At 38.4% G+C, this 12,692-nt stretch overlaps 1 long non-coding RNA gene across 9 annotated transcripts in view; it reads left to right on the forward strand.

The window, feature by feature from the left end:
- The window catches only part of LOC100989489 (uncharacterized), a 96,254-nt gene that overhangs the window by 61,827 nt on the left and 21,735 nt on the right, over positions 1–12,692 (forward strand). For 5 of the 9 annotated variants that reach the window (XR_010111349.1, XR_010111346.1, XR_010111350.1 and 2 more), the window contains one exon: positions 7,293–7,444. This is a non-coding gene — a long non-coding RNA (uncharacterized LOC100989489). Of the gene's footprint in view, positions 1–95; positions 218–2,118; positions 2,298–7,292; positions 7,445–12,692 lie in introns of all 9 variants that reach the window. The other 4 variants (XR_008622860.2, XR_010111344.1, XR_010111348.1 and 1 more) reach the window with 2 other exon arrangements.

Raw genomic sequence — 12,692 nt, forward strand, 5'->3', positions numbered from 1 at the left:
TTGGTCATTACTGAGGTACAACAGAAGGCTTTCTTGCAATATAATTACAGACAATGAAATTCACAGTTTTAAGGATACAACTTGATGATTTTCAGTAAACAAAAGTTGTGCAACCATCACCGTAGTTGAGTTTTGGAGGTTTCCATCACTATAAAATGTCCCATCATACTTGAACGCAGTTGATCCCTGCTTTCACCCCCAGCTCCAGGAATCACAGGTATGCTTTGTGTTTCTGTAGATTTACCTATTCTGGACATCTCATAGAAGTGGAATCATGCAATATTCATCTTTTGTGTCTGGCTTCTTTCACTTCACATAATGTTTTTAAGGTTTATCTATTTTGTAGCATGTATCAGTACTTTATTCCTTTTTATTGATATACCACATTTTTTTATCCACTCATCAATTGGTGAACACTTGAGTTGTTTCCAGTTTTCGGCCATTATGAATTATGATGCTACATATATTTTTTGTGCAAGTTTTTATGTAGACATAGGTTTCCGTTTCTCTTGAGTATGTACCTGGGAGTAAAGTTGCTGGGTTATATGGCAGTTCTCTGCTTGACAATATGAGGAACTCTCAGAATATTTTATTGACCCTGACATTCTTGAGGAGTACAGCCTTAATCTGTTGTCTTTTTCTCATGATTAGACCAGCATTATGGAATTTGAGAAAGAATACCACAGAGTTGAAGTGCCCTTCTTATCACATAATATTTGGGTTTACATGATGACATGACCTCACTGGTGATGTTAACCTTCATCACATAGTTAAAGTCGTGTTTGCCAAGTTTTCCAGTGTACAGTAACTTTTTCAATTCACGTACTATGTTCCTGAGAAGTGAGTCACTAAGTGTGACCTGCATTCAGGATTAAGCTTCACCTCTTGGAGGGTTAGTAGCTACAAATACTATTTGCAATCATTCCATAAAGACTGTTTGTCTTCTCACATGCTTTTCTTTATTAATTCACCAAACATTTACTTATATCAGTATGGATTTATGCATACTTATTTTAAAGTTGAAATATTTTACTTAATGGATATATCCCCAAAGAATTCCAGCATCATTATTTCAGTGGTACAGTAAAAGAATTTTGACTTAACTATCAGGAAACTGCAAAAGAGCTCCCTATCACCGCAATTATATTTCATCACCACTATATTTTCTAATTGTGATATATTAGTGCTTTTAGATAATATATTTAATCATGGCAAAGTTTGGAACAGCATTATAATTTCACTTTATTTCATTGCCTACTTGGTACCCCTTGAGACAGAAATAAAAAACAGATAAGGCAAGATTATTGAAGTAGCCATAAAAATTACTGCTAACATAAAGTAAACCTATTTATGAACTCCCTGTCAATGAAGCAAAAGTATAAGCTGTGTCAGGTAAAATGTGTGCTTCATTTGAAAGCATATCGTCTGCAGCTTAGCCTTCTGGTTATCTGACTCTGAAAGCTGTTTTACAACTCTACCTTTTAGGTAACTGATAGCATTGCATGCTATCTTTGTCTATAGACACAAGGAAATGAATTCTGTCTTGGGGGAGGGAAACCTTTTCCCCCTGGGAAAGTACCTGTTTATCTCCATTTGAACATTTATTTCAACACTCTTGATCTATAAATGTGACAAAGAGGTGGCTGTAGACTTGGGAGAGTTCATTTCAGTGGAAGGGTGGGGGAACCAAGTCCCAGTAGATGAGAAATGAAGACTGAGGTGTAGGGAAGTGCAGAGGGAAGTGAGTTGAGTATTGAGAATTCTTCATAGAATATTGATTGTAAATGGGAGAATATATGTAAAGAGGATATCAACTAAAGATGTAGAAATGGGTCCATGGCACTGAATTATGTTTTACAATCATCAGTGATGAGTCTCTATGATTAATCTGTTAGTGGGAAGGAGCCATCTCTTCTTAGATCTGCCATCTGAATTTACCACACCCTCCTTTCCACACTTCACTTTCTTGTTTCTATTCTGGGGAAGCCTAAAACTTAACCAAAGGGATGGTGTAGAGTTTGGCCTTAATGCCTAGTAACTGTTAACTGAGAAATGACTGAATGGGTGGATGCACAATGTGTCAAACATGCTGATAATTCACAAATTTTTATCTCCCAGCGCAGAGCTTTTATGCAGATGACTGAACCCGTGGAGTTAGGTGGCTGAGAGGATGCAGCTTCCCAGGTCTCTACAACTGATGGCAGCAAGATGGGAGCACCCAGCTACAGTGTTCAGAAGTAGATTTAGGCAGACTACCACACCTTACATGCTAGAGGGATCCACACTGACCTGAGTAGGTGAGGTCTCAGACAGGCTTGTTTTCTATCATGGGGACAGGATTACAGCCTACTCAGAAGTAAGTTGTGGTCCAGCTCTTGTGTCATTCAGAAAGACTCCACAACGTGTAGATCCAGCTCCTCTCTAAACTTGAACTCAACCAATATCCCAGAGAGACATTCTTAATCTTCTAGGCAAATGCACTGTCATTAGGAGCCACCAGAGACCACACAAATACACACACACACACACACACACACACACACACACACACACACACACACATATACACCCTGGAGCCTTAATGCCAGCAGTAGCCCTAGGAGAACCTACAGGCTCATGTGCTTGTTGCTTATTGTCTGTTAGGCTGCATATGTAACTGGACCCTTTTGCATTTTAAAAAATAGCAATAATGATGATTAACAGAGTGTTTATTAGGGAATTATTTAAAAATTACCTTAGTATCCAGTTAAATATGATGAAAATGAGAGAATTTCCACCTGTCATGTTATCAAAGTATTTTAAAAAACCATCGAGGATTTCAGTGAGGTGTGCATATGGGTAGGTCTACTCTGTCTCATATTGGGGGAGGGGATATCACTTCGTACAACCTCTTTCCAGGTTGATTTGGCAATATCTTTTAAATAGTCTGTGCATCCCCACTCTGTATGTATTTGGAGCCTGTCCCTTCAAGTATTCATCCTCAGTGTGACAACTGCCCCTCTATTAGAGAATACATATTCCTCATGATGTAGGTTGTCTGGGAACTCTACTTTCTAAAGCACTGACCCAGACACATTCCCTTGTCTTTACAGAGCAGGATATTGATGTACAACAAGATTCTCTGATCAGAAAGAGAGGCAGAACTAGCTTATATGGCTGTTAGCAGGCCTCAGGGCCTCAATAGTTCTTGGGCAGAGACATCGATTGTCACATGGATAGCTCATATCATGGCAACTGGCTCTCCTTAGCGCATCTATAAGAATGCACAACACAGCTTTTTGTCACTTGATCTCAGAAGTGACATCCCATCCCTTCTCACATATTTTAATTTTTAGTAGCAAGTCACTAACTCTAGCCCACACTATGGGACAGATTATACAGGGAGTGAATACACAAGGAAAATGGGGATCATAGGGGACAATTTTAGAGGGTGCCTACCATAACATCATCAGACCTTCTTTCCATATTGGCTACTGGGAATGCTTTATATATCATGAGAATTAGCTCCATATAATTTGTACATATTTACTCTAACCTACTGAGACAAGCTTTAATGATTTATTTTGTCATATACAGTGTTTTAAAATTTTCAATATTATAATTTAATATACAGATCATTATATAAATAAATTAAGCAATGACCAGGGCAGCATTGATTGTTATTGTCCAGGGAGATTAGAGCATTCAGATTCCTGGAGGCTTCAGAACACATGAAAAGCTTTAGTGAAATTCCAGACTCCACTCCTGAGGAGACAATAACCAAAGCAGTTTCTCTGGTTTACACAACCTCTCTTAATTTCCTATAACTTGATCTAAACTATGCATTTAATAATAGGTTACTTGAATAAATGTTAAGATTAAAGGAGATACAACTTAGAGTACATCTTCTTTATAATTAGTTTTGTCAACATTAGTTTCCTACCCTCCAGATCTTTGTCCCACAGGAAGCACCTGTTATTCTGAATAAGCCTGTCTGCCATCTTAAATGCCAGTCAATTCACATGATCCACATACCAAGGTCTCTTGGCCCCAGGCAGAGGATTTCACTTCCACCATCATCAACCTCATCATCATCACCAAAGGGGTTGTTGAGTGAACAGGCATGGGGATTGTACAATGACCAGTCCCTAACCCTTGGTGGGGCATCATATACAGAAGAGGTTGTTGGGTGCTATACTTTGAATGTCCCCTCCAATTGAAATATAACAGCCATTGTAACAGTATTAAGAAGAGGTGACTTTAAGCAGTGATTAGCCCATAAGGGATCCACCCTTATGAGTGGATTAATGCTGTTATTGTGGGAGTGGGCTAGTTATCATGAGAGTGGGCTCCTAAACTACTGAATGAGTTCAGTCCTACTTCCTCTTTCTGTCTCATGTGCTCACTTGCCCTTCTGCCAAGTTATGATGTAGCATGAAGGCCCTTGCCAGATGCTGGAGCCATGCTTTTGGACTTCCCAGTCTCCAGAACTGTGAGAAATAAATTTTATTTATTTATAAATTACCCAGTCTGTACTATTCTGTTATAACAGCAGAAAATGGACTAACAGAAAATTGGTACCGAGACATGGGCTGTGGCTATAACAAATACCTGAAAATGTGGAAGCAGCTTTGGAGCTAGGTAGTGATGGGTAGAGACTGGAAGAATTTGAATGAACAGGCTAGAAAAAGCCTAGACTGCCATAAATGGAGCTATAATGGCAATTCTAGTGAGGACTCAGAAGAGCAGAGCTGTAGGAAAAGTCTGAATCTTCTTAGATAGTATTTAAGCCTTAAAGTACTTCAAGGGATGGTGACCAGAATATTGGTAGAAATATGGACAGTAAAGACCATTCTGATAAAGTCTCAGACAGAAATGATGGACAGCCTGGGCACAGTGGCTGATGCCTGTAATCCCAGCACTTTGGGAGGCTGAGGCGGCTGGATCACCTGAGGTCAGGAGTTCGAGACCAGCCTGGCCAACATGGTGAAACCCTGTGTCTACTAAAAATAAAAAACAATTAGCCAGGCATGGTGGCAGGTGCCTGTAATCCCAGCTACTTAGAAGGCTGAGGCAGGAGAATCGCTTGAACCCAGGAGGCAGAGGTTGCAGTGAGCCAGGATCGCGCCATTGCACTCCAGCCTAGGCAACAAACTGCATTAAAAAAAAGAAAGAAAGAAAAGAAATGAGGAACAATGTAGGAAACTGGTGTAAAGGCCATCCTGTTATAAAGTAGCAAAGACCTTGGCTGAATTTTGTCCATGTTCTAGGGCTTTATGGAATGCAGAACTTAAGAGTGATGAAGTAGGGTATCTGGTGGAAGAAATCTCTAAGCATCAAAGTATTCAGGCTGCTACACAGCTACTTTTAACCACATACAGTGAGATGTGAGAAGAAATAAGTGACTTAAAGTACGATTTGTAATTAAAAGAGAAGCAGAGCAAAAAAAAAGTTAGAAAAATTTACAGCCTGGCCATGTAGAATGAAAAGGGTGTTCAGGAGAGAATACTAAGGGTGTGGCCAAGCAACTACTTGCTAAAGAGGTTACCATGGATGGAAGGGAGCCAGATGCTATTCATCAAGACAATGAGAAAAAGTCCCCCAAAGTATTTCAGAGATCTTTGAGGCTGCCCCTCTTGTCACAGACCCAGAGCTATAGGGGGACCAGCCCAGGATGCCTTCCATGGGCTTGCTGCAAAGAGACACTTGGGTCTCTTCTTCCCACATTTCAGGACAGTGCTCCTCAGCCACCCCAGTTGCTGTGGCCCAAGTGACCGCAGGTGTGGCTCAATCTGCAGCTTCAGAAGATACAAGCTGTAAACATTAGTGGTATCCATATGCTGCTAATTCTAAAGGCATACAGAGTGCAAGAGCTGTGAGGGCATGACTTCCTCCTCCTAGATTTGAAAGGATGTCTCAGACAGCCTGGAGATCCAGGCAGAGACTTGCAGGGATGGAGCTACCACAAAGAGCCCCTACTAGGGCAATACCTAGTGAGCTGTTGAGTATGGCCATCTCAGAGACCCCGAAACTATAGAGTTACCAGTGTGCAACTCCAGCCTCAGAAAGCTGCAGGCATGAGACTCCAATTTGTGAGAGCTGGTGAGTAGACTGAGTACAGCAAACCCATAGAGGCCAGACTGCCTATGGCTTTGAGGGCCCAGTTCCCATCCCAGTGAGCCCAGTATTCAGGACATGGAGTCAAAAGAGAATGATTCTCTAGCTTTAAGACTTAATGGGCCTTGCACAGTGGCTCACATCTGTAATCCCAGCACTTTGGGAGGCCAAGGCGCGTGGACTGCTTGAGCTCAGGAGTTTGAGACCAGCCTGGGCAATATGGTGAAACCCCGTCTCTACAAAACATACAAAAATTAGCTGGGCATGGTGATGCACATCTGTGGTCTCAGCTACTCTGGAAGCTAAGGAAGGAGGATTGCTTGAGCCCTAGAGGCAGAGGTTGCAGTAAGCCAAGATCATGCTATGGCACTCCAGCCTGGGTGACAAAATGGGAAACTGTCAAAAAAACAACAACAAAAAAAGACTTAATGTTTTTGGCCCTGTTGGGTTTTGGACTATGCTTGAGGCCTGTTACTCCTTTCTTTTTGCCTGTGTCTCCCTTTTAGAATGGGAATGTTTACTCTACACCTGTGTCACTATTGTATTTTGGGAGTAGACAGCTTGTTTTGATTCACAAGCTCACAGCTGGAAGGAATTTGCCTTAGGATGAATTGGGTTTTGAGTCTCAATCATAACTGATTTAGATGAGACTCTGGATCTTGGACTTTTGAGTTGATGCTAGAATGAATTAAGACTTTAGGAGCTACTGAGCTGGAATGAATGTATTTTGTACATCAGGAAGAAATAGCCATCAGTGGCTAGTGCCTACCATATTGGGCAGCAGCAGCTCTACATATTTTTTTCTTTGCTTTTTATTCACTTAACAGTATGTATTTTGGAGATCACTACATAATAGAGTGGGAGTTCTCATTGCTTGTTATATCTGCATTATACTCTAGGAGTAGATGTATCTTAGGTTACTCGATCAGTCCCTTATTGGTGGACATCTGTCACATTTTGAGTCTTCTGCTGTTATAATTTGTTCTGCCAAGAATGAACCTTGTGCTTCTGCCTTTTTGCCTTTTTGAATTGAATCTTGGGGTTACATTCTTGTAGGTTCAAAGAGAAAATACCTGTGCACTGTGAAATAAATTTTAAACAGAGAGCAGGAAATGTAGCAGCAAGAAGTGAATGTTGGTTCTATCTCATCATTTCTTTTATTCCACATACTTTCTGCTCTCTTATTTTCTTTCTAGTGTGACATGCATAAAGGAATTTCTTATTGAGCCCCAGGAAGAAGAAACACTACATAAGAGCAAATAATAAAATCGGTCAGATAGACAGAAGATGGGAGTCATCAAACCTGTATCCCTCTTGCCAGACCTATCAACTGACCATAGGACATTCAGTGAGTACTTTCCCTTTCTTGGTCTAAGTCCTAACACAGAAAGACACTCAATATAGAAACAGTGGATAGGGAACCCTTAAATCATCTGAAACTTCATGTTTACTGACTTTAAACTAGTTGCCCTCCAGAGCAAAGGACTATTATCTTGTGATGATGTGGTTTTCACATACATGTCACACTCCCACTGGCACACCTAGTGTTGTCCACAATTCTCAGCTGTATAGCTATGAATAACTCCACCCCTTTCTCTCCCACTCAGAAAATTATTTCATAATTCAAGAGAGTGAGAGAGTTTTTATGGGTACAACACTGATTCATCTATAACATAAACAATCCTCAAGCTTCAGTAAAGTATTACAAGTAACAAGTTACTTATAATACACACAATGATTGTGACACATTAGCTTGTCATGGCACCATGAATAAGAGGCTCTCATGTAGAATGGCAGCCATTGCAAGAATGTCTTGACAACAGCTCTCATTGGAAGCCAAAAATACTGTACATCCAACCGTCTTGAGCTATTGCTACTATTAGAAATAAAAATAATATATGGCATTAATTAAGTGATTACTCTGTGCCAGGCCCTGTGTTATGTTACATGTTTTATCTTAATTAATACTTTCTTTGTATGTGTCCACCATTTTAATCTTTTTTGTAGAAAGGAAACTGAGGCTTAGAGGGTGTAAGTAATTGCTTAAGATGTAGTAAGTGACAAAACCAAACACAAATACAAGGCTGTCTAATGTCAAAGGATGTTCTTTTAACCAATGCTTTCCTTTACTAGAGGAAATTTCTCCAAATATTTGCGAATTATTTACCTATAAAGTCTTCTATATGCAAAGTAACCTCCATTTCTCTCCAGACTCCAAACTGCCCTTCCTAGTGGCACCACTATTTTGGAGTTATTGTGTATTTGTCCAGAAAAAAACCTTTTCATGTAAAACCTGTATGTGTATATGTGTATATGTGTTTATGTACTTATAAAATATTAATAATAATATTTTTTAAAAGAAACGGTGGACTGGGGTGTGGGCTTTGGGATTACAAAAACTTGGATTTGACCCTGGGAACCATTAACTGCTGTTTGTGTAATTTAGAGCAAGTAACTTATCTACCATATGTCCTATAATTGTTGTCATCTTATATTATCATTTATTATTATTACTATTTGTACTATCCATCCAAAGGCTGGATGATAGGAGTGGAGATTATACTATCTGGTATTACAATGTTCCTCAAACCTGTAATTTTATAACTGTTGGGTAGCATGCAAATTAAAGTAAGTCTATAGAAAGCTCTTGAGTACACCCAGGCATATAACATTATTTAATATGCTGCAGGTATGGCATTTCCATTCCAATGCATTGTTCAAGAATTGGGGCTGGGTCAACTGGAAAGAGTAAGATGTTCGATCTTATACCTTGTCATTTAATCAGAACACTTCATCACTGTGTTAGTATTTAAGATAAAAGCAAAAGATATAAAAAAAGACAATAAACTGCACATATGGTTATAGTAGTTACATGAATTGTATATATAATTTGCAGTACATGTGTATATATGCACGAAAAAATAACCACTGGAATGACATAACACAATCTTAATTTCAATCATGATAGAGTTACTGGGTATTGATATTTTTAACCTCTGCACTTGGCTCAATATTAAACATTTGCTGAGTATGGATTATATTTATGATTAAAAACTGTAATCCCTTAAACCTCCGCTACTTATGAAATATTTTAGAGGAAATGTATAGAGAGCTATAAAGATAATCCATGTTAGGAAAAAAGTTTACTCCTCCCTGATTGTGTCCCTTTCTTTCTTCCCTAGAGATAATCATATCCACAGTGAGATAATTATAATTCCCCTATACTACTTTTTTCTTTTACTCCATATGAGAACTCCCTAAACAAAATGTAGTATTGTTTTGCATTTTTTCACTGTCTGCACACACACACACACACACACACCCCTAATCCTTACATTCAAGGAAGCATTATAAGGAGTTTGTTGGGAGACCTTCCTCAAGTCCAAGCATGGTATTTGGTGCATCATCCACAATGCCAGTATTTGCTTTTTTCCCATCCCAACACTTTGATCTTTAACAAGGATGTTATTGCTTAGCCCATTCATTTCTGCTTTTGCCCTTAACTATTTTTTTCCATCTGCATTATTTTATTTACTTTGTGGGTTTTTAAATCAGGATTTTAAAATTGAATATTTAATTTTCTTTTTTATTCATGTAGATATTTAATGCTTTATAATATCTTCTGACAGCTACTCTAGCTAGATTTTGATATGTTGCTTTCATCATTATCCTCATCAAATTCTGCAATTTTAATCTATTCTCATTGGGCCCAAGATTTTGTTAACAGCCTCAGATAGAATCCATTTTCATGAATGTTCCATGCTCATTTGAAAAGCATGTGTATTGCTTAATATCAGGCTTCATAGTTCACTGTGGCTATTTATAAGCTGTACTCTTGGGACTTGGTTGTTTAGGTCTTCTCTATAATTATTAATTTTTTTCTCCACTTGAACATTTTTGAATTCAGGGAAGTATTGTGTGCTTTGGTATATAAGTATTAGTATCTCACATTTTCCTTGTGAATTGTAGCCTTTAGCATTATCAACTGTGCCTTTTTACCTCTTTAAATCCATTTTGGTCTCAATTCTACTCTCTCAAATATCAAGATTATAATTCCTGCTTTCTTGATATGGTCAATTGCTTGGTATATATTTACTTATTTTTAAACTGTTAACCTACCTGAATTCATTTGTTTAAGGTATATCTCATGAAAAAGCATAATTTTGGATTTTGCTTCAATGGGAAATTTACAAATACTTTAATAGGTGAATTAAGTCCATTTACCTTTATTCTTATTGTTCCTGGAACCAAGCCAGGTCCGGCTGCATTTTCTCGAGGCCCAATAACAAGAAGCAGACAAACTAGGAAAGAAGAGAATTTATTACTGTAACTGGATACAGGGAGAAGGCCAGAGATAATTCCACCAGACCAACTCAAGGTGTTAAATTTTCTTAAGGCTTATATAGGTTGGGGTTATGTCCCTACGTGCAGTACGGCATTCGCCTAAGTCTATTGGTAACTAATTTTGTTTCAACTAGAAGGTCAGAGGCAAAAAAATCCTTGCTAAGTCTGATTAAAAGGGCCCCAGTACCTTCAAGGACTGTCTACTGTCGTACCAGAGTGATTGTTTCTATCTTGTCTCCTTTACAGCTTGGTCCAGAGAGCTGCCTTAGACTCTCTAATGAATCTGTTCAAACAGCTGCCTCTGTTACCTTGACTTCTCTCAGATTTTGTCGACCCGAGATGGGTCCTATTGTAAAACTGTGTCTATTATTTTGGCTTGCTCCAGCAAGGGAGAAGCCCACACAAGGCTCCTACTGACCATATGTGTCATTTCTAGCTTTGATGTCTGGGCAACAATTTCCCTAGGTTTAACTATTTGCTCAATGTTAAGGCAGCGCTGTGGAAATTTGTCTGTGTAACTGGGGTGCTATGCAGGCCTGTCTGTGTGACTGTCATGCAGGCCTGCCTATGTGATTGTCAGGGAGAATTGACTTGCCACAATATGATCAAAGTCTTTGGTCATTTAAGTTCAGTTCTGTAGTATTGTCTATAAATATAAGGAAATTATATAGCCTTTCACTAGGTCATGTGTTTGATTTCCTCTTCCTATTTATTTAGTAGTTAGCATGGTTATTGTTTTGTTTCAGTGGTTACTTTTATATTAAATCCTTAACACTACATCCTTGATATGGAATGAAGTCTTACTAATGAATAGAGAAAATAATATTAACAGATAATTCACATTAAAAAACAATTATATACCCATTAAATTTTCAAAACTATGCCAGATTACAGTAACTAAAGGACTGAAAACTAATATCCTAGGCTACCATGCTGAGTGAGAAAGAAAAATTGCTGAAACATACATATAATCTGATAACTTTGGGAAATAATATATATAAATGAGTATTTTGCATAATACCCCATTCCTGCCTCTTGATAGATGAATATGACCCTCTAGCAGTGAGTTACCCTTATTGAACCTGACCTTGCTAACCTATAAAATGGGCATAATGACATTTACTTCAGAGAGCCAAGAGGAGGAATGAGCAAACGTAAATAAAGCACATGGTACCTAATACTTCAACAAATATATGTATAATCTCCCTTATGTTCTCCCTCCCACAAGAGATGACTTAAACATCAACATCTCAAAGAGATCAATGGATTTGAACCATCAGAAAAAGAAATGCATACATATTTATATGACGTATAAGCTTTGGTGCTATTTCTTTCTAAGATGAGATACTGAGGATGGTGGAAATAAGGAAGCAAATTATAGCCTCATTACTTTTTATTTGTTGTGTTCTTCTCTTCTTTTTAAACTTCTATTTGGATGCTGAAATAGCAGCTTCCCACTGTGGGCCAGAAAGGAGACAGCACAGAATAACAGAACATGAAGATGGGTCTGCTGTGCAATGGACTGAAATCAGGAGACCTTGGCCCCCAATACCAGATCTGTCCTCGTGTACAGGACCATGGGGAGTCACTTCCCCTGTGTTGGTCTCTGTCCTTACACAGAAAAAGATTGTATACCTAATGGTTAAGGACGTGGGCATTGGCATCAGTAAAGTGAGGAGAAAATTGGGGCACATTTAATTACTGGTTTTATGATGTTTAGGAAATGTTGAGTCTCCAGATAAATGAAACTCATACATTAAATATGACTGCGTAGAGAATAAAATGGGAGGAACTGCACAAAAAAGGATACATTCTTCAAAATTAATGAGCGGTGGGTCGGTACTTAATTCTTCATCTCTTGACTTAACTATGTTTTCCACAATTTCTAAATTAGTATGGTTCTTTTTAAAAGCCAGAAGTAAGCTTCAATGAAACAGTTGTTACGAAATATTTCAGAAATACAAAAATTATAGAATGTAAGAGACATCCCTGTTCTCATGTTGACATATGTAATACTATATATGCAGTTGAAACTCACTTTGAAGACTTCTCTGATTGCAAGCCTCCTTCTTTCTCAGAGGTAACCACTATGCAGAATTCGGGTTTTAGATTTTAAAGACATTGCCCTATACTTTTATTACATATGCATATATCTGTAAGTGAGAATGGTATTGTTTTGTAGCATGTTTTTTCTATAGATGCCTGGCTACCTCATGGAAAAAAAGGAAAAAAATGAAGAAACATGAGGAGAA

This window comes from Pan paniscus, chromosome X, assembly GCF_029289425.2.
Source record: "Pan paniscus chromosome X, NHGRI_mPanPan1-v2.0_pri, whole genome shotgun sequence".
Classification (NCBI taxonomy): domain Eukaryota; kingdom Metazoa; phylum Chordata; class Mammalia; order Primates; family Hominidae; genus Pan; species Pan paniscus.